Here is a 22,060-nt window from a genome sequence, read left to right on the forward strand (position 1 = left end):
AGCATCTCAGCCTGTGTGATATAAATTTTCCTGCTAACTGGATTGCTGGAGCTAATAAGAAGCCAGAAGGGTGGGTGGGTGGGGGCTCCCAGTGCTCCTGCTGCTGCTACTGGCTGATAAGGTGGACAGCTCCTTTTAGGATAGGAGGTGTTGGAATTGAATCCTCACACGGAGGTCCTACTCTAGATGGGTATCTCCAAGGTGAGGACACATCTCCTCTGTCACCAGGCCAGGAAGAGGTACAGCAATGAGAGAAAGCGTAGAATGGTCCCAGAGATATTTTATTACCAGATTGCAAAAGCAGAGTGAGGAGGACGAGAAGAAAGGCTCAGAGGCCACGGCTGGGAGGGTGCCCACCACCCAGTGGCCTAGAGAGCTGGAGTGTTTTTCTAAGACGAGTGTGCTCTACATCTGTTTGGGGCGTGACTTCGGGAGTCTGAGGCCTCATGTCCACAGCCGAGGAGAGTATGCAAGAGAAAGCCGCAGCTTACAGAGCTTTTGTGCCCACTTTCCTGAAGAAGAGAGAGTTAAGGGGAGGTTGCAAATCCCATTCTATGATTGCTGGGTGCAATTCAGGGAGCTTAGCTGATCAGGTGAAGCTGCAGGGAAGGTAAAGAAAAGACCAGGAGCGAACCCTCTGTGCTGCAGGAAAACCATCAGGCTAAGGCAGCTGAGAGAGACGGCTCCATCTGTGCCCAGTTTTCCTACATTTTAGATGGACATGAGGTTAAAGCCAGTGCGTGTTCACTGGCCCGCACGCCTCTCCCCCCATAGATCAGTGGTTCATTCCCGCAGAAAGCACGTAATGCCTCTAACCAGGTCACTGGCTAGATACCTCTACTTGCTTGTCTAAGTCCCTACCACTTCTCCGCCAAGGAAAATGGGTCCCTAATACTTGGCTTTCCCAAGCTGAGTGCCCCGCAGTTTTCATTAAATTCTTTTTTTCTCTCCTGTATTCTTTTCTCTCTGTGATTACAACTTCTTTGCCCGTATTTCTCCTGGAGCCCTCTACATCGGCTCCAAAGCCCTGCCTCGGAGGTAAATCCTTAGCCCTGATGAGTAGGCAGCAAGCCCCTCTTGCACACAACAAAGACTTCTATTTTTTTTTTTTCTATCTTTTGGGCGACACGATAAAAAATAACCCTGTATTTATGCAAATTGCAAAGTAGCGTGTGATAATGAAAACAAAACAGTGCTGGCCCGCAGCCAAGACATGGCGCTGACGGGGGCTCCCGACCATTTGGCTCTTGATTCTTCGGGGAAAGCAGCTGTAGAGAAATGAGAAGACAGCACGCCCTCCTCACACGCGCACGCCCTCGTCCATCCGCACGCATTCCGGTACCGTCACCTTGGAGCCAGCAAAACTTGGGGATCCAAAAGAGGTTCTGCTTCCTTCCGCGGCGGAGCACACTGCAGCGTCGTCCCCCACGAGCCTCCCTGCCCCCTGCTCCTGATTCCCTTTCAGGAATTTACAAACATTTTCCCCAGATCAATATCCGTATTGATTATTCATTGTGAGTGAGTCGTGTGTCTTTGGTGATCCAGCTCGCAGAGGTAGCAGCCCAAGGCTGCTGCAGGGGAAGAAAACTAACAGAAGGCGAGAGGGACCCAGCTCTGGCTGGGTCTGCGGCTGTCGGCAACAGAGAGAGGAAGAGGAACAGAGAAGAGCGCTTCCAGACGAAGGCATGGTCAAGGGTGGAAGAGAAAGAGGGAGCAACAGCAAGAAAAAAGAAGCGAGGGCTGGCTGGACATCTGGTTCCCGAAACCTCATCTTGGTGGCTTGGAGGGAACCCCCATCTTGGCTCTGCTGTTACGTGCAAAATGCAGTGGACGTCCTCTGCTCTGGGATTGAAAAGTGACTCACAGTTTTGGTATCTCCTACGTAAGAGCTTTGGGGGGATCCCTTGGCTTGCTGACAGGCAAGGAGGAACGCAGCAGCAGTGAGGTAAAGCACGATTCCTTCCAACTGCCTTGCGGAGGGTGTGCAGTCGTTCGGTTTGACTTGAACAGCTTGCTGCTCTCTGATGGCACGCGGAGGGAGAATAATTAAAAAGGCCAGCATCACTTACTAAGTGAGTAAACACAAAGCCCTTCCAAACGTGCTCTCCAGCTAATGAGAAGCTGTAATTTCTTATACTTCAAGGCAAAACAAGACAGTGATGGGGCTCGGTAGAGTGTGTGTTTTCGTGCATATGGGGGTGGGAGGTGGTGGTTGGTGGTGGAGATAAATCGACTAATTGTTGGCAATGTTTAAAAAAGGGATTACTGGAAAAGACAGTGAAATGATGACAGGAAAACATCTTGGACCAGAGCCAAAAAAAAAAAAAAAAAAAAAAATCGAGGCAAATCAAGTCTGCAGCTCAGAGAAAACACCCATCGCTGCGCTGGGAGGCTCTGCTAGGAACTGCCCGGAGTTCCTCAGCCAAATGTGGAATATTGTGTGGGCACAAGAGGACAGGACCCGGGACCACCGGAGTGTCCAGGGGAAGGAGTCACAGCATGCCAGCTTACACATCATAGCATACATTGACAGAGAGAGAGGAAAAAAAAACCCAAGCCCCCAAACCAACCAAACCAAAACAATAAAAACCAACCTGTCCTTTCCTTTTAATTGGAGCCTTCTGCTTGCTCAAAATTGCTTCGGTGTATTCAAAGCCACCCCTAAATGTGCCTTCTGATACTAGGAGCTGCTGATTCTCTGTCAGTCTCCAGGAAGCTGCCGCAATGTTACAGAAATAGGCTAGAGAAAGGAGGTTGAGGAAATTCAGATTTCCATTGGCTGGGCTTCGGGCAAATGTGCCAGGCAATCGTCTTTGCCATTTGGACAATGTTCGGGATTCCTCTTCTGTTGTCACCCAGCCGTGGCTTGGTGAGTCCAAAACTAGCCATGAATAGGACTCTTTTCATACTGTTCCAAACACGTATGACAAAGTGGAGACCCTATGGAATCAAATGAATTGGATTTTCCTTCTGAGTGTTCAGTTAACTGAGCTGTATGATTCTCTTTCTCATGAGTGGAACTGGGGCGTTTTTAGGATTTCTGGGACTGCAAGGTCAAACAGATAAGAAATCTTTCTTCTGAATGAGTTTTTATCTTCATGGCTGCTTCCTTAGTTTGGACTCTCCAATACATTCCAAGTTTCCTGAGCAGGAGAAATTTATCCTTCGGGAGCAAGCCTAGGAGACCCAAAGGAGGGGGAATTAAGCCAGACGTGGGTGACTCGGGACCTTACATTGCAGTGTCTGTAGCGTTTGTGCGTTCATGTGTTGGCATGATGTGGAGTGTGTGCTTGCATGTTCGCAGCTCTGTGTCTGTGTGTCTCTCTGAGAGGGAAGGAAAGAGTGAAGTCGGGGCAGACGGAATGTTTAGGTATTTATGTAATTCATGCAGAGCATGTTCAATGCTGCAAGGCAGACAGCCACCCATCCCTGGACTCTGCGGCTCTGGAGGGCCTGTACAGACCTGATCTGAATGTTAAACGCAGGAGACGAAATTAGCATACTAACCAAGGATGTCAACCCTTCCTTGCAATCAGTAAATGGCCGTCTCCTCTCCTAAAGCCGGCACAGCCAAGCGCGCCAGCCACTTAACTACATCCTCTGCCAGATCCTTTTTTGTGTTTGTTTTTTTGTTTTTGTTTTTTGATGAAAGACTGGAAATTCATTAATGAGGAGGGAAGGAAGGGTTTCAAGGACTGTAATGAAAACAAATGATCCTCTTTAAGCCTCCTGACGGCCAAAACAGGGAGGGAGGGGGCTGCTTTCTGCTCTGAGACTGGAGAATAGGAAATTCCACAGACAACAGACCACTTGACAAGAGCCAAAGAATGCACTGCTTGGGAATATTTCTTCTATGTGGCACAGGCTGGCCATGACCAGCAGGTCTGTGTTAATAAACCTAGAATGAGCTTTATTTTCCTAACTCTGAAAGAGAAGTGTGGTCTACCAGATGTCTTTCCATTCAAACACAGGTTATCAGTTTCTTAACCCTGTGAGGGTAGGAAGAGCATTCTGGAATCTTTTGGCCAACTGCCTCTGCCTTTGAAGTAATAAAAATCTTTCTTTTGGGCTATGCAGCAGGCCTTCTGCAAAGGCAATAGCTTCATTTGTTTTGATCTCTATCATACAAGGAAGCACACAGTGGAAAAGATTTAACTTCTACTTCTGTAAAGTCCCTTACTGAGGAAGGCAGAATTTTGCCTAAGAGCTGAGAGCCAAGCACTGCACCTGAAGTATGTGGGCTGGTGAAATTTTACTTGCTTTTTTCTTTATTTTAACCACTTTGTGCTCAGAAACAAACTGCTCCTCTTTCATTATACTTTACTGGTTTGGTTTTAAATCAGGAATTAGATTCTTGGATTTCTCCTGGAATACTCGCGGACCTATGGGAACCAGCTTGAGGAGACCGTAGAAGAGGAATGGGGCTCTGGTCACCAGGTGTTTTGGGGGAACAGAAACCCTACCTTGTGTTGCCTGAGCTTCTAATGTTTCAAAAGGTGGTGGACAGTGGTTTGTTTAAATATAAAACATCAATTTTTAAAATTACAATTTTTTTAAAAAATTAATTTTATTGGTACATTTTAAGGATACAATATAATGGCATTCATCATTGGAAATTTGCACCTTTTCATAATCTCTCTTGGTCTTTATTTTTTCCCCCTTCCCCTGCCCTCCCTTCAACCCCTCCAAACCTCCCTATGTACAAAGATTTTGTTTCCATTTTTTCATATTAATTCCATTCCCTTCTTTCCTTTTCCCTACCCCTCCCACTTCCCCTTCCCCTTTGCCCCTTTTCTTCCTATCTCACATTATCTATTATACCTTTTAGTCCTTATTAACACTTTCAGTTTCTCACACTAGAGAAACTATTTCATATTTACACGTGTGTCCTATTTATTTCACTTAAGAGTATCGCCTCAATGTGCATCCATTTAGCCATAAATGTCCCTGATTTCTCATTTTTTATGGCTTACTAGTACTCCATTTTATTAAAAAAACACATTTTCTTTGTCCAGTCGATGGGCAATTGGTCTGCCTCCAAGCTTTAGCTATTACAAACTGTGCTGCTATGAACATGGGTGCACATATATCACTGTGGTATGATTCTTTTAATTCTTTGGGGAAGATACCTAGCAAAACATCAATTAAAAAAAATCTATGGGTTAAAGAAAAATATATTTGCAAAGGTAGTCTCGACCTGCAATATGCCAGTTTCCAATCTTTGTTTCAGTCTAAATTATCTAGCATAGGTGTTATTTTGTATTAATTAAAATACAATAGATTTTAATTAGATATTAGCAACAACATGACAAACATCATGGAAGTATGCATTTTATTGGGCTAGGAGGGAAAGACAAATTTAAAACAATAAAAAGGAGGAACATAGGTATCTATGCAGTCTGTTTGCTCTACAACACTGCCACCTTAGCCGGTATGGGTCACACCATCTTTCTCCAGGGTGGTGACCTCCACAAAGATTTCTTTCCAAAGGGTTGTAACAAGGAAGAGTAAATATCTAGAAAAAAACACGTTCGTCCAGTTTTCACGCATACCTCTACCTGTTATAAAAGTGGTTAACAGTTTGTGCTATTTTTATTTCTTTCTGTTTTTTTAAAATGTCTATTTTTGTATCCAGAGATACAAAAACCTCTTACCCACTCCCTCCTGAGTGGGTAAGAGGAAAAGAGAAGTCCCCAGAAGAGATCCTGCCTGCAGTTTGGAAGAAAGGTTTTCAATAGTGCCTGAAATAACTTCCACAGAAAACGGCACTTCAGCCAGTGGCAGAGGGGAGCAAGATGGACCCTGTTCTCACACGACAACATCTCATAGTTGTACAGGCTTTCAAATTTCCAAGGTGCTCTTCATATGTATTATCCTGTTTAATTCTCACTGCAGGGAGACACAGATAGTATTTGCCTTATTTTACAGACAAGAATACTTAGGCCCTGAGAGAGCACCTGCCTCAGGTGAAAAGCTAGTGAGAGGAAGTTATAGGTGGTCTGGATCTTAATCTGATGCCATTTTATTATTCTCCATAGGTCCTCATCAAAGATAGCATCTTTCAAACTCCTTGCCCAAAGTCTCTGTGAGTCCTGACCCTCTTTTGTGCCCCTCACTTCCTCACTAGGAGGTTTCCATCATGTGGCCTGCCCCATTTGTAGCCTTACAATTTGAAGATGCTCCCTGTGTCCTGGCGGTAATTGAGTATGCAGTTAGCTAGTTTACCTCTGGCAGTGCAGAAACTCTTGTTACCTTTCCATCCTCTTCCACTTGCTCCTATCTCCTTGCTTTCTTTGAAAGTCAAATTTACCCAGTTGCTGTCTACATTTTTTTCTTCCCTCCCCACTGCATCTCTACCTGAGGCAGTCGGCTTTCATTCCTCCTTCCCCACTAAAAATTCTTCAGGTCATGGCCAATTAAACTGTGCTTCCCTTCCCTGCACCATTGTTTTGTTGATCATCCCTCCTCCATAAAACTCACGTCCTTTGCCTTTCCTGGCACTATTGTATTCTTCCTCCATTTCTGGCTATTTGTCCTCAGTCTTCATCTCAGACCTGTCTCCCTTTTTTAATCTCTAAAACATTAGTGTTTCTGAACACAATTTCTGTGGCTGTCTTCTGTTTGCATTTGTACACACTTTGCTTTGTGTACTGCAAACCACTGGCTTCAGTGGTCATCTATACATCCATCACCAAGTCATCACCTCCAGCCCAAACCCCTCTTCTGTACTCATCCCCTGGTGTTTGTGTGGTCTGGGTGATGAGTTAGATGCTGCTGGAAGCTGGAATAAGTCCCACACTGTCAGCCCCCAGAGCCTATGATTTAAAGGTGACCTCAGCAAAATTACAGATGACTCACATTAGGTGTCTGTGTCTAGATGCAGAGGATTATATGTGATTTGTATTCCTTCTTCTCCTCTCTTGGTTTACTTATCTGGTGGCTTTTCCAGTGGCTTAACTGTTCTCCTTATTCTCAGCGATGCCTGGCCCAGGATGGATTCACCGTACTATTTTATTTGGTCCACAGCACAGAAATGATGGCTCTGCTGGCCTCTGTGAGATTCTTCAGAGGATCCTACCTTTCTACTTGGCCTTCAAGGATACTCAGGATCTGGTCTTGCCTCTCTCTAGCCTTCTCCCTTATAATTCTTGCATTTTACACTCTATGTTTTGGGTCATGGAATGTCTTAGAACTCCTTCATATCTCTATGGCAGGGATGGCAAACCTTTTAGAGTTTTCAATGATAACAAACAGCCTGCTGCAGCACCTGTGCCATAGGTTCACCACCACTACTCTAGGGTTTCATAACATGATCCCACTTCTGGGAATATTCATCTCTACTTGCTTCATTTTTTTTTTTTTTTGACATGGGGTCTTACTATGTAGTCCAGACCAGTCTTTAACTTGCTATGTAGCCCAATCTGGCCTTGTCCTTGCAATTCTCCTGCTTCAGCCTCTCAAATGATGGGATTATAGGTGTGAAACATCCTGCCTGGTTTACTTGCATCATTTGGCTAATTCCTCTCTACCTTTAATACTCTGTTTGAGCAAGAAGCACACCTTCCTCCAAGCCTCCACTCTGTGTTCTGTGTGGCCACAAACCCTCTCCCCCTTCCTTTTCCCACAGTTTTTATCCCACTTTTGCAATGACCAAATTTTCTCATTTGAACTTGAGATGCTCAAAGGCAAAGACTGTGTCTTTTATGCCTGTGTTCCCGGCATCTGGCAAAGTCCTGACATAAATTGGGCCCTTAATAAAATTAACATTACTATTTTTATACTGAGTATCATAAATACTGTTTTTTCAGGTGTAAGATCACAAGGTCTCCAAAATAATCAAGCTGAGGGAAATACAGCAACCATTTCCCATACAGAGCAAAGGATTTCCTATGGTACAATTCTCACCTACATTAGTTTTTTGACTTCTGTCAGGAAAGAGACAAGCACTAGGGTGGTCTTTAGGTGTTTGCTGATGCAGTAGAAACTTTAGAGTTAATTAGCAGCTCTGGCTAAAGCTGAACTTCCTTTGTGGAATTTCTGGGAGGAAACACAAAATTAACAGTTCAAGGTTGCTATTAGAAAAATGGCCTGTTTCCCTTAAGTTATGCCACAGGGAACTCGTTCTCCTCCCTGCCAATTCTAAGGTGTTTCCCCTTCTTTCTTTTTGATCTGGGAACACTTGCTACCTTAAGATGGGCCATTTCAACAAAGGTGGATATTCCTGAGGTCAAGCACAGCTTCTTTGCCTATTTCCCAGCAGTAGGAGACCCTGGGTGCTCAGTGATTCTCCAGTGGAACTGAATATTGGGAAAATCTGTCCATCAGAGCACAGGGATGAGCATGGTTTTGTAATTTCTCATCTCTCATGAAGCAGAAAATGGTCAGAGGTCAGTAGTGCCATACCTATCTGGCAGTCCCAAGAAATGTCTCAAGGCATTATTAGGAATTGTTATATTTGGAAGTACATTGATTTTTATTTTTGTAGTAGTTATGCTTTATAAAGTCACTATAGACCCCAAACTAGTGAACACAGAGCCACTCACTGCTCCTAGAGGAAATAGGGGCCTAGGTTCCTGCAAGCCTCTTAACATTTTCCTCAACTGATCGATACACAGCCTTGTTTCATGTATGTTTCTGTTTAAAGACTCCTTATTAAGTATATATAGTTACTTCCTTAACATCGAATTCATGGCCAACAGCACTATCACTCAACCTTGAAGAAAGCTTATGTAACACATATATGTTTTCTTTGTAAGGCACAGCAGAGCATCCCTGTACTTAGGAACACAGGAAAGTATTCTGGTGCTGTGCTTAGGTGGCATTTTAAATGATAAAATCACCAACCCAAAACACACAATGTGAAATATGTGGCACTTGTTTATAGGATGAGAAATCAAAGGAGAAGGGACTATCACCTTATCCGAACTCAGCTGGGAACGTGCATTTCAGGTGACTCAAACTTTTCTCCTCTCCGCACATGTTGGTGAATAACCATGCAAGTGTCATAAGTACTGATTTTGGAGTTACAACTGAATTTCACGAGTAGTCAACTTCACAAATGTGGAATATGCAAATAATGAGGGTTGAGTGTACTACCTGAATATATTATTTCCAAACCCAGAATATAATGACCATTGTCATAGGATGATTCTGAATTTGAAGTCCATTCTTCAATTTGTACAAAATGTCTACTTTCTTAGAAGTCCTCACATAGAGAACTGCCACTCACTGGAAGTTATCTACTGGGTGATGATGTGGCACATTTTTTTTCCCTCAAAGAAACAGAACTGTTTTGCTGCCATGAGATGTGAAGGCTGGGTGATGAGTTCGATGCTGCAGAAGCTGGAAGAAGCTCTGCATTGCTAGAGCTTGTAATTCAAAGGTGACCTCAGCAGAATTATAGATGACTCACATCAGGTGCGCGTGTCTAGATATGAAGGATTACACATGATTGTCTTACAAAGTTAGTCTTTTGAGCTAAATCTTGCCCTCTTTGAGTCATTTCTTGACTTACATTTCATGTTGCAAGCAGCTGCCAAGAAATTCATATGTGCTGTTTTTTAAAATTATTATTACTGATCTTCATCTTGTTGCAAAGACTGGATCCAGATCTATCAAACAAGACACTGCCCTTTCATACAAACCGAAGGCACAGCAGCACTTGGGTTTTAGAAGACAGGAAAGGGGAAGATCAGGAAGGTAGAGTGTGCAGGAAGGGGAATTATGCAAAGATTTGGACCCTGAGGGTTACCAGAGGAGGCTCGGAGCTCATTACTCTGTCTCTCTTGATGTTCGTTTGGTTCCGTCCTAGCTGGAATGAAGTCTCCGCTTTGTTATTTATTAGTGCTATGATCCTAACAAAGTCAGTTAACTTCTTTGAGAACTTTCCCTTCGTCTGTGAAATAAGACCAATATATTAAGTTCTTCGAAAGACTTTGAGGATTGAATGACTTAATGATGTCAGGTGCTGAGATAATGGATGTCTAAGTCCAGCAGAAAATTCTATGGAAGCAGCAGTTGGTAATTGTTGCTTCTGTTAGAATTTTTCAGATTCCTAAGTGGCTATCTGACTTCTGAGTCATGCATATTTATGAAATCACAGAAGATTAGGGATGAAGAGACTTGCTCTGGGTCAACTTCCTCCTTGTGTAGAGGAGAAAACAGGCTGCACAGGATCCAGTCAGTGTAGCACCATATAAGTTAGGGCAGGATCAAAAGCCCAGCCCAGCTCCCTGTAGCCAATTCACAAGTGTAAAGTAAAGTCCTGTGCACTTGGAATTCCCTTCCAGATCTTCCTTCCACAACAGTTAACTGCTTGTTACCTGCATGGCCACCTCAGTAGCCAGGTAACCACAGCTCAGTGGGTCACTATCACTATTGGCAGGGAGACGCGGTGCTAATAGCATCAGGCAGGTAGGACTTTTAAGAGCAGGATCCACTGAGCACAGTTTCTTCATATTTCTTGATTATGCATATAAATAGCTACGGGCAGATAATATTCAGAACATATTAATGTTAGACAAAGCCGAAGGATCACAGAAGCTACCGAAGAATGCTCATTTATTTTTGTGGTGCTAGGTATTGAACTGAAGACCTTTGAAAAAAGCTATATTCTCAGCCCTTTAAAAAAGTTAAAAAAAATTTTTTTTTAAGACTGGATTTTACCAAATTGCTAAGTTCCCTGGGCTGGGCTCTAATTTGCAATCCTTCTGCCTCAGCCTCCTAGAATGCTGGGATCCCAGGTGCCAGGAATATTCTTTCTTTTTTTTTTTTTTTTAAGGGACCAATTATTTCTGCAGTTTTCTGTAGCAATTTATAAGGTGCTTTCTTGGAAAAGCCCAAAGGAAATGCTGCTGGATGTATAACATCCTCTCCCAAGTTTACAAGCAGTCATGCAATAAAGGGACAAGAGAGCTGTGCTGGACAAACTGAGATGAAGCTGGTTAAATTCCACCAAGTGTCTACTGAGTGGCGGACAGGCTTAAACTGGGCTGTTCCAAGGTGCCAGTGGTGTTGTTATCAGTTTAGAGTTGTGGGTTGATGGGTGAGAAAGGAAGTCCTGGGTAGGGGGCCCTTGTAAGAAGTGGGTGGGTGTCATGGGATGATTGATCATGGGGACTTCAGGCAAGAAGTCGTATCTGTAAGGACTGTGGCACTAGCCAGTTAAGTCATGATGTGCATAGTGAGTCCTAAGGCTGAAGCAGGGTTCAGAGTCTGGGGCACAGGTCCAATGACAGGGTAGTCTGTTGCTATGGAATCCAGCTAAGAGAACTGAGTGCTTCTAAGGTTGGGGAAGCACCAAGGTTGGGGTGAAGCCCAAGGCTCAGGTTGGGCCCATCTCTGCTCAGCTGGGTTAGGTTATACTAGCAGCAATCAGGACTTGGAAGTGGTTGTCAGGCTTGGTGGGATTGGTGGACTTTCATCTATCTTATCATACAGAGATAAATATTGGCTACAAACAGCTCATGCTTGAGCAAGTAATCATATTCCTCAGTGGGTACTAGACAGTTTAGGAGGCAGGAGTCAGATCCTATTTCTCTGGGGCTTCCACTGTTATTCTCATTCAGCTCATATCCAATGGAACTGATGATCCACAAAATCTAATGGGATTTAAGTAAACATACTAAACTCTTTTATTTAAATTTTATATTGAACATATCTGGGATACTCTTTGGCAGATGGAATGGACATTCTCATGTAACAGTAAATGCTAAATTGTAAATATCTTTCATTATGGTTTTGCTTCAGTTGTTTCACTATTCTATAGGCCTAGAAAAAAATCCCCTAAAATACACATAAACAAGCAACAGAACATGCTTTTTTGGTATAGTTTATTCAGTGCCTTAATTTGGATTTATGTAATGTCTTACTTATTCAGAATCCAGCTAGTCAGCAGTCACCTCACTTATTTGGTGATGATGGTGATGATGATGATGATGATGATGATGATGATGAAAGTCCTCTAACAAACCAGCAAAGTGGTCACTGATGTGACATCATTGAAGTTCAGAGACTGCAGAGAACACTTCAAACATTCATTCCTAGTTGGATCTAGGCTTTTTCAATCACCAGCTTTGAATGGTTCGATGATGGCCAGATGCTATTGCAAGGTAAGTGCCCCATGCCAGGCTGCCTTGCCTTGAAAGAAAGCTGTGAAAGCAGGATTTGGGCTATTCAATCTTTGTTTGTGTTGGATATTCATGGAAGTCACATTGGCTGTGGAAATGATAGCATTGCTCCAATAGAAGCTGGTGCTCTAGGATGTACAATTCTTCTTGGTGTCTGGAGACTCCCATTTACTTGGCTGCCATTTTTTGGAGGCTCCATGAGAATATTTGAATTGAGAAATGGAGAACAAGTGCTGAAGGGACCCAAAGAATTCTGGGCATCATCATCCACAAACAACACTGTCTTAACAACAGAGGCTGAAAATGTAATAGCGGCATCTTCAAGGATTTCCATGCTGTGGGGCATGGCTGGAGAGCTGTGGGAAGATCTGCAGGGAGTATTTTTGAGTGGCAAATGATGGGATATTAAGTATTATCTTGAGGAGAAGGTTGGGCGTATAGGCTGGAGGCAAGAAGAATGACGCAGAAATCAAAGGGGTCCCCAAAGGGCCTGGTGTTCAGGCCCTCTTGGCAGTGACTGGTGATTGCTGATGTTGGCTTCCTCCTCATGACCAGGAGCTTGGAGCAATGGGCTTGGTCAAATGATGGACTTCTAGGTCACAGATCTGTGAAGTCTGCATTCCAGATTTGGAGCTGTGGGCACAGTGCTTACGGATAAGTGGATTAGAAATACAGATTCCAGGATGACTGCATCCCTAAGCAGCCAGAAGATCACTGATATTCACCGAGCCCTGAGGCGCTGGCTGGGCTTTTGGAAGCAGCCTGATTCTGCCTCTATGGATGGGAGTCTTTCCTAGCTGAATGGATCTCATGGTGACTTTATCTTACTGCTAATGGCATTTATTTATTTATTTATTTTAAATGAGGGAGCCCTAACACATTTTTCCTTCTAAATGCTCTTACCTTAGTGTAAGTCTATTTTTAGATATGTGATATTCTTTTTTTGGGGACCGGGGATCGAACTTGGGTCCTTGCGCTTGTGAGGCAGGCGGCAGAACCACTGAACTAAATCCCTGGCCCAAATATGTGATATTCTTAAAATAAACAATACTTTAAAGTCCACTTTTTTACTCTTAAAAGTGTAACTGACTTCAATTTCCAGATAGTTACATTTTACACAAACTAATAATTCTAAAATGCTTCCTTTGTTCTTTTGTTTTCTAGGCACTTTTTTGTTAGTATATGTTTACTATGCATAATGATTAAATTCATCTTGGGGATTAGGTACTTTGGTTGAGAAACTGAAAGTTTAGAAGGTTCACAGTATAACACTTAGTGTCTTTAGAAGGGAACATATATACCTTTATATTCCTTGATAAATATGTCTATTTGTCTCGAGTTTCTTAGGCACAAAGTGTTGGGGTGTGTGTGAGTGTATGTAAAATATCTATGTGCATACATGTCTGCATACCTGCATAATAGGTCTATTTGTGTATATGTGTGTATGTGTGTATGAGTGTGAATATAACGTGTCTCCGTGTAGACATACATGTGAGTTTGAGATGCATGCATGTATACTGCATATATAATGTGTCTCTATGTATATGTGCATGTGTGGACATGTGTATGCATGTACAGTGTGTATATAATGCATCTGTGTGCATAAGTGCCTGCATGAGACATGTGTGCATATGTGTGTTGTGGATCAAGGGAGGCTATAAGAGATGCTTTTACTACACACTGTGTATACACTAGAATGTACTGTTGACTTTTCTGTATTATATGAGTGAGGTCAAAGATGGTGCATTCCATCTTCATGTAGAATGAAATTTTGTAAAAATTAAAAACCATGTTTTTATTCCAAAAGACCAAGTAGGATAGTACTTTAAATATAATTCTAGTCATTTCAATTTAAGGCCCTGGAAAAAAGTCCAATCTATGGTCCAAATCTATTCCCTGGCCTAGAGCCCAAAGCATTTTCATTACATCGAGAATTGGATACAATTTCATTCACTTTAAGCATTTGTTGCTCAGTATTTTGTTCTTCAGAGGCAGGCTAACAAGTGTCGATGGCCATGTTGGCTTCAAAAATGACTCTCCTTTCCCTGAATGATCTATTTCAAGTGCATTATTGCCATTTAAAGATGGCCTTGTGCTTGCAGTCACATTTTCAGTGAATGTACAAGGAATGCAGAAATTTCTCCTACACAGATTTGTCTCTACAGTTACTGACTTGTTTGGAGAAAAAGTCTTTAACTTATTTTCTTTGAAGCCATTTGTAAAGAACTGTCTTTGCACTTTGTTCTTGCTTTCTTTATGGAGATGTTGTCCAAGTATACTAAGATTTCATTAAAATTCTATTGTGGCCCTTTCAATAAATGATACTAATACATAAATAAAAAAGAAAGATGATTCATCAGAAAAATGGGCAAAAGACTTGAACAGGCATGTCACTAAAAAAGAATCTAAATGGCCAGTCAGTGCTCAAATTCAAGCCATAATGAGAGACACTTCCACACCCAACAACTTGGAAAATATTACAGTCTGACAATAGCAAGTGTTGGCACAGACAGAACAGAATAATGGGAATTTCATACACTGCTGATGCAAGGTGGCTCATAATTCAGTGTTGTCTGTGTTTAAAGCAGAAGATGCTTGTTGGACAATTTTGAAAGGAGATCTTTATTTTTATTTTCTTTCAATAAGACAAGTGTACTTTTCCCCACGAGCCTGTGAGATGAATGCACTGACAGCTGTGTTCCCTTCACACGCAGTATCATTCTTTCATCAGCAGCGATGACTGACGGAATACCGATATATAAGAAAACCCCACATAGCTACATATTATATATATTGCACATGCATGGTGCTTGTATACAATAGGTGCTCAATGAACATTACATTGACATAGCATATCTTTCACATCATAAAATATTTCTGAAATAAAATATTGAAAAATATTGAAAAATATTGAAAATTGTTATTTCTAGCTATTCATGTTTTGGGTACATGTGTTTATTTTTTATCATAAAACTTGTAGAACATAAAAATTTCACTTTAACTATTTTATTTTATTTTTATTTTTTGGTACTGGGGATCGCACTCAGGTCTTTGCACTTGCATAGCAGGTGGCGAAACCACTGAGCTAAATCCCTGGCCCACTTTAACTATTTTAAATATACAATTTAATATTAATTAAATTAAAAAATGTTGTACAATCATCTGTACAGTTTCAACCCTTATTTTAATGTCTTTGTTAGAATCAATTTTTTTATTCCAAATTTTGTCTTCTTCTCCATTCCCATTTTTAACCTCTTCCTTCTTCCTACGTTTTACCTTTTACTGTCTTTGACAGATCTTTGGCCTCATTTTAATCTGAGCCACATATCTCATCACACATGTGGGGGGCCAGAGATTTCTGGGTCAACAAGATTTTCCTTCCTTCTTCGTTTTGGTTTCCTTTTATCCAGTAGTAGAAGCTGCTATATTTAACTATAGATAGTTAAAACAAAAAAAAATTCCTTTTATAGTAGAAAATTATAGACTCGTGGTTTCAAGATCTTCTGGGACCTAGTACAGGTCATCTAAAGTACCAAAATTATTGGCCTGAAGTCTTAGTGGAAGTACTAAGGATATGAATCCACTAGTTGTGTAGAATTCCCAAGTTAGTCTTTCCTGCCAAAGAGTGAATAATGAAGATGTGAATAGCATCATGCTGCACATGTGACAATAATGATGATGGTGATCACCACAGCTCACACAGGAGGGCCCTTAGACACCATGCTTGGCTCCACACCTGTTAGGCTCAGTACCTTATTCAACATAATGGCATAATGATTAGTCTATCTTATAGACGGACAAACTGAGGCTCAGAGAAGTAAATTATGCATCCAAGGCTATGACATTTGAATCCAGGCAGGGTAATATCAGACCCTCACTCTTAGCCGTTACACCATGACCTGTGTTTAAGAGTAGAACCCACCAGGATGCTCTACTTCTGCATCCTTCTGAGGAGATGATTACTCCAAGTGGAAACAGATGGGAGAGCTAGGAAAATTAGTCAGTCAGTAATAAGTGCTAAAAGAAAAACATTTAGAAAAAATATGTCAGTTTAGCTCGCAGGGGATTATTTTTAGCTGCTGGGCAGGAAAGGGTTGAGTAACCAATGTAGATCCATCAAAAGTTTTCAGCACAAAATGGACATAATGAAAGCTTTGCTTTTAGGAAAATAAAATTGTCATCAGTGAGAATGGTGGTCTGGAAGGAGGCTAATGGAAAGGTGTTCATAGGAACCCTCAGGGGAGGTAGTGAGGTCTAGGGCTGGGGTAGTGACCCTGGGAATGGAGGGTGGGAGAAGAATAGCCAGGACAATGGATGCGACAGTCACACTGAATGCAAGATGCCAACCTAAATGACTGACAGACTGAGGGGTCACACTGAGACAGGCAGGAAAGCTGGATGGAGAAGAGAATACAGGGGGCGGGGTACAGCCCCAGAATATGACTCTCTAGAAAAATGCACTGGGTCATTGTCTGGGAATTTAAAAGGGAAGTCAGAGTTGGGATCAAGAGGGCCCACAGAGCACAAAGCGTTACAATCAGGAAAATGGATGAGAAAGTGAAGGGAGAGAACATGTGGCCACATCAGGAGTGAGGAAGACAGAATCTGGACAGACACATATATTGAGACACAGTACTAAGAAGTCAAGGCGCCGGGGATTTAGCTCAGTGGTTTCACTGCCTGCTGCGCAAGCGCAAGGACCGGAGTTTGATCCCCGGTACCCCCCCCCCCCAAGTCAGAAAGGATAAGGGGAGCGAGACAGGTGGGGAGCCAAGAGGCACATGACCTAGAAGCTGAGCGAGAACAGGATTTGGAGAATGAGGCAGGTGAGAGATGAGATAAGAGGTCACAGAAGATGAGACCCAAGGGGAGAAGCTGGGTTCAGCAACAAGGACCACGAGAAAGCAGCTGCCACAGCCCCGGGGGAAAAGGGAGGGAGAGGCCAATGATGGGTGAGAAAGGGGAGCACACAGCAAGTGTGGAGATGTGTGCCAAATGTGTGACGAAGAGCAATGACAGATATGTAAGGACAGCTCAAGGGGCTAGAAGGACACAGAGAAAGTTTAGCTTTTGATAAAGGAGACAATGTTCAGAAACCAAGAGGATGAATCCAGTGGCGCAGAGAAGGAAAGAGCATGAAGGGAAAAGGAGCAAACAATGTAACCAATGCAGGCTGGCAGGAGGCAACTGAGAGAGTAGCAAGAGGGGATGGGGGGAGGATGACTGTTCTCTAACACTTAAAGAAGGAAGGGGAGGAAGAGGACAGCTACAGATGAGCAGGGGAGATGAGGAGTACTCAGGGACTCATGAGGCCAGGCCATCCCCAGAAAACATCCAGAGGGTGCACAGTGCGGCACAGCAGCGTGACGAAGGGGGAAGAAGGCTGCGATAAACACCGGGAGCAGTATGACAGGATCAAGGGGAGACAAAGTGAAATGTGCGGAGGAGGAGCGGGGCCATCCCGAGCTGGACAACACACATATATGACTGACCAGCGGGCTTGGGCCAGTGACTTTCTTTATGCTGCCCTGGGTAGGCCGGGAGCGGACACGTGGAGGAAGCAGGAGATGGAATTCACTCTGGTTTGGAAGCTGTAATATGAGGCCAACAGAGGGACAAAAGGTTAAAGTCACTGAAGGACTGGTTGAGAAGTGAAAGGTCTGAAAAAAGATGCTCAGCACAGTGATGGTGGACTTGAAGCTGTCTTACTCAGATCCCCCTTAAGATGACCTAGCCTGGAAGCAGAGCTGTCCAGCAGCTCCCAGTTGTCTTTGCACCTTTGGATCCAGGCAGTATCTGTTCCAGGCCAGGGTGCTCCAGCCGATGACTGAGCTATTGCTTCCCCACTCCACTGTGGGACCCCTCTACCAGGTAACGTGCTCAGGGACTCCTTAGTGGTTTGGCTGGAATTTCTATCATTGCATGTGGTCTGAGGCTCTTCCTTCTGTAATCCTCCCTTCCCAGGCTCCTTTTATTTATTTTTAAAAAAATAAATCCAATTTTTTGGTCATTGTTTATTTGTTTGTTTGTTTGTTTTGAGACAGGCTCTTTTTATGTAGTTCAGACTAGCCTCAAGCTCACTATGTAGCCCAGGCCTGCCTTGAACTCATGGAGATCCTCCTGCCTCAGCTTCCTGAGTGCTGGGATTACAGCCATGCACCACCACGCCCAGCCCTGGGCTCCTTTTATTGGTGTTGGAATTCCATGGTACTTTTTAAGGCGTTCCTGTTCGCTCTCACTTTATAATTTACAAGTGTTTCCCTGCCATAAGCCCCTTTCACATCTAACTCTGTTTTGGCTTTTGCTCTGTGGGAGTCTTGAACTGACATGCATGGTATTGCTACTATCTATAAAAGACCTAGAGACTGGAAGGTGTAGGCAGTGAGACATGACTATGAATATGTGAAGCTAAAGTTCATGTGATTCTTTTTTAAAACAATTACAGATTCACAAAAATAAAAAATAGTAGAGAGAGTCAGTCCTCTGGACCCTTCACCCAGCTTCCTAGGACAATGTTAAAACTAAGAAATTGACATTGACATAATATTGCCGGTATGTGTGGTTTCTCATTATGTCTCTGTCCACCTCATAGATATGTTGATCTCATATTCACTGCAAAAAGCCACTTAGGTATCAATTCCTTCTAAGTCATCCAGCTCTATAATCACATGGTTCGTAAGGTGCACAAATAAAGCTTTGAGTGCAGGGACAAATAGAAAATGGGAGATGTCCACTGAGGAGAGAGTTATCCATCCATCCATCCTCCATCCATCCATGCTTGCTCAGCTTTTCCTAAGTGACAGGAAATACACGTCGAATGTCTAACATTGAACTACTGATGTCAAAATGGTAGCAGCAGCCATCACACCTCTGTTTGGACTCAGATGGAATAAGGAACTGGGATGCAGAGTTGTTTTTTTGGGGAAAAAGATATCTCAATCTGTCCTGTGATCTTTCCACATTGTCAGTAATTCAACTGATAGCAACCTCATGCTCCACGGCCAGGATTGTGCCTGTTTACGAGTCATTGTAAAGTGCCAAGTGCATTGACATATACTTCATAAATGCTAAATAATAACAAGTCAGTGAACCTAGAAGTATTGGATTCTGTATTCAAGACATTAAATCCAAGTTACGCTGTTCTAGAAGCAAGACAAACAAATAAATCAACTCCAAATCAAATAAAGCGCACATCCAACTCTAGCCAGCAGTGGGTGTTGTCTGGAATGCTCTTTAAGGGTGAGGGCTCTTTCATGAAGGGGAACTTGTTAGTATTTTCCTTGACAGATCATACATAACGCCTTGCCTGTGATTTGGGAGAAGACGTTTATATCCAATCCAAAGCAGACAGCAGTCCACTATATTCTTAAGGCTCCATTTCCCTTTATTTGATGCCAGAAAATCATATCTGGTGAAGCTCTGGAGAAGAGTAACAGTCACCCCACAGAGCAATTAGACTGATCACAGCAGGGGGGCTCTGTAGGCGGTACTAGGAGTCACTGTTCATATTTCAAAGCTAGGATTTAGTTTTCCTCTAAGACAAGTCTCTTTAGGGGTCCCTGAGAATCCTTAAGGGTTTAGGGCACATAACCTAGAAACTCTGAAATGCCACATAATCCTGAATTGGCAACAGAAATATATGACCATACAGTCTAAGTGGTTTTCTGATTCTCAGAGCTCTGGCCATGATTTGGGATCTCTGGACACAGTCTACCAGGCTATAACCTGATTTACCTGACTCCAAATCCTCTTAGTCATTTCATAGTGATGACCCCGCCTTGGGAGCAAAGCCAAACCCTCCAAGCCAAAGACTGACAGCAAAGCAGATTGCAGGTTAGAAGGTGGTGACTGTGACATCACAGGGAGTGACATGGACTGACATGATCCACTTTTGGAATGACATCTAAGAGATACCATCCTTCTATGGCTATTTCCAGAAGAATTTCACTCTCATCCAAAGACAGTCAAGGGAAGGAGAGCCAAGAAGCCTACACTAGACATTCAGATCTGACAAAGTGTTGAGTGGAAGATTATGCTGGAGGGGATGGGCAGAGACACGAATCACAAGGTAAAACAGCCATCAGATGCTGATCTTTCTAATTCTTCCACAAATGGAAGGCACGTCCAGATAGTTTCTGCTTGGTACAGACCCAGATTGTTGTATCTCACAGCACCGAGTGCTCATGAGAACAGAACAGTGCTGCCTATGGTTAAGAAGGTGGTTTTCAAACACAGCTGTGTACCCCAAACACCTACAGGAGTGCATTAAAAAGGCAAATGTATGCTTCCCAACCCCAGAGGTTTCAACTTGATGAATCTGGAATGAGGATTGGGAAATTACATTTTCAGCAATCACTCCAGTGATGAAGAGGGACCATCCTTTGAAAAGTCTGATGGACTCTCAGTCCATCATCCCACTGAGCCAATGGGGCAAGTCTGATCCCTAAAGTCCAACATACTTTGGAAATCATTGCTTTAAACCAATGGTTTTTAACCTTCACAAGGGAGAAAAACTTAAAAAGTTCAGGAAAATACCTTCAAAATAATCCAGTCCAGATTTCTCATTTTGTAATGAGGAAACTGAGAGGTGAAGTAACTCTCTCAAGGTCATTTGGTCAGTTACAAGTATAAAGTTAGAACTAGAAGACACAAGTAGTCACTATGCTTTTTGCACTTCTTATACTGTTTTGTTTGGTGACTTTCCTCTCCTCGGTTCTGTTGGAATACATGCATATAAGTGCAAACCAGAACTTGTGTGGATTATAATCTAATGGCATAATGAGTATAATACAAATTATAATAACAATCATTTTCATCGTTTTTATATCCCTTGAGACAACAGGTGAGAACCTGTGTTGCCAAAACAAACATTAGAAAAGATGAGTTCAGAGAGGAGCTCTTCCTACCTTCTCCAAATCTACAGTGAAGAAGATGACAGCAGAAACGCAAAGTTGTTCTCTGGGTGTGCAGTGCTGGGTTCACCAAATCAGTGCCTACAATAAAGCAAAAGTAAAGAATCACAGGAGGGCCGTGGATTTAGCTCAGGGTCACCGCACCTGCCTTGCAAGTGCAAGGTCCTGAATTCTTTCCTGGGTATTGAAAAAAAAAACAAAAAGAATTGCAAGAAACTGTGTATATTCCTGACACTTCATTAAAAGAACAGGAAGTGCTTTCCACAAGCTGTGCTAGAATCAAACCAGATTAAAAGTGTCATCATTTTTAGGTCAATAATTCACTTTACATCTTGCGAACATTATCAGTTTAACCCAAAGCTGTTTGTGTCTTCATAATTTCCAGATGTGTCTTGACAAGGGCTGCTGCAAGATGAACAAATAGGCCCGACTCTGAATTATGAGAGGACTCCTCTGACATGAGCTGCGAGGCTCTGAGAACTTTCCACTCATTTGGTGTTTAGTAATTCTCTTCAGACAAGACAATGAAAACCAAACAAGCCTTCATGTCAAATGAACGGGAAACCAGGGAAGCCATGCCACGAATAAAGACCAGATCTTCATGATCTAAGAGTTTGCCCTCATTGTTTGATTGATGACTCATTCATTTATGCAAGAAGGATTTGTGAAAACTCTACAGGTCTGGGAGTTCTGCTCAGTAAGATGTTAAGTTTTAGCATGAGGCTGACTGGTGGGAAGGAAGTTCAATATCACCATGAGTTATCTAGCTGCTTTGTAGGAAGGCCAAAGCCGAATAACACGACATGTTGTAAGGGCATGAGCTCTTCTCTGGGAGTTGAGAGATGTGGATCAAGTTTTTGGTGACCCTGGACTATAGGTTGGCTTCTCGTCCTCAACATTATTGAGATTTTGGGCCAAATAATTCTTTGTGTGTGTGTGTGTGTATGTGTGTGTGTGTGTGTATGTGTGTGTGTGTGCACATGTGTATTGGAAGGGCTGTCTTGTGTATTGCAGGACATT

At 42.7% G+C, this 22,060-nt stretch overlaps 1 long non-coding RNA gene across 1 annotated transcript; it reads left to right on the top strand.

Annotated features, from left to right (window-relative positions):
• Positions 1-19,774: 19,774 nt before the first annotated feature.
• LOC110348715 (uncharacterized) lies at positions 19,775-21,664 on the top strand. The gene is made up of 2 exons (XR_002394194.2): positions 19,775-20,196; positions 21,426-21,664. It is a non-coding gene; the product is annotated as an uncharacterized LOC110348715 (long non-coding RNA).
• Positions 21,665-22,060: the final 396 nt, after the last annotated feature.

The sequence above is a fragment of the Heterocephalus glaber genome, unplaced genomic scaffold (assembly GCF_053883595.1).
Source record: "Heterocephalus glaber isolate CG9 unplaced genomic scaffold, H.glaber_assembly_v1.0 deba00000071, whole genome shotgun sequence".
NCBI lineage: Eukaryota > Metazoa > Chordata > Mammalia > Rodentia > Bathyergidae > Heterocephalus > Heterocephalus glaber.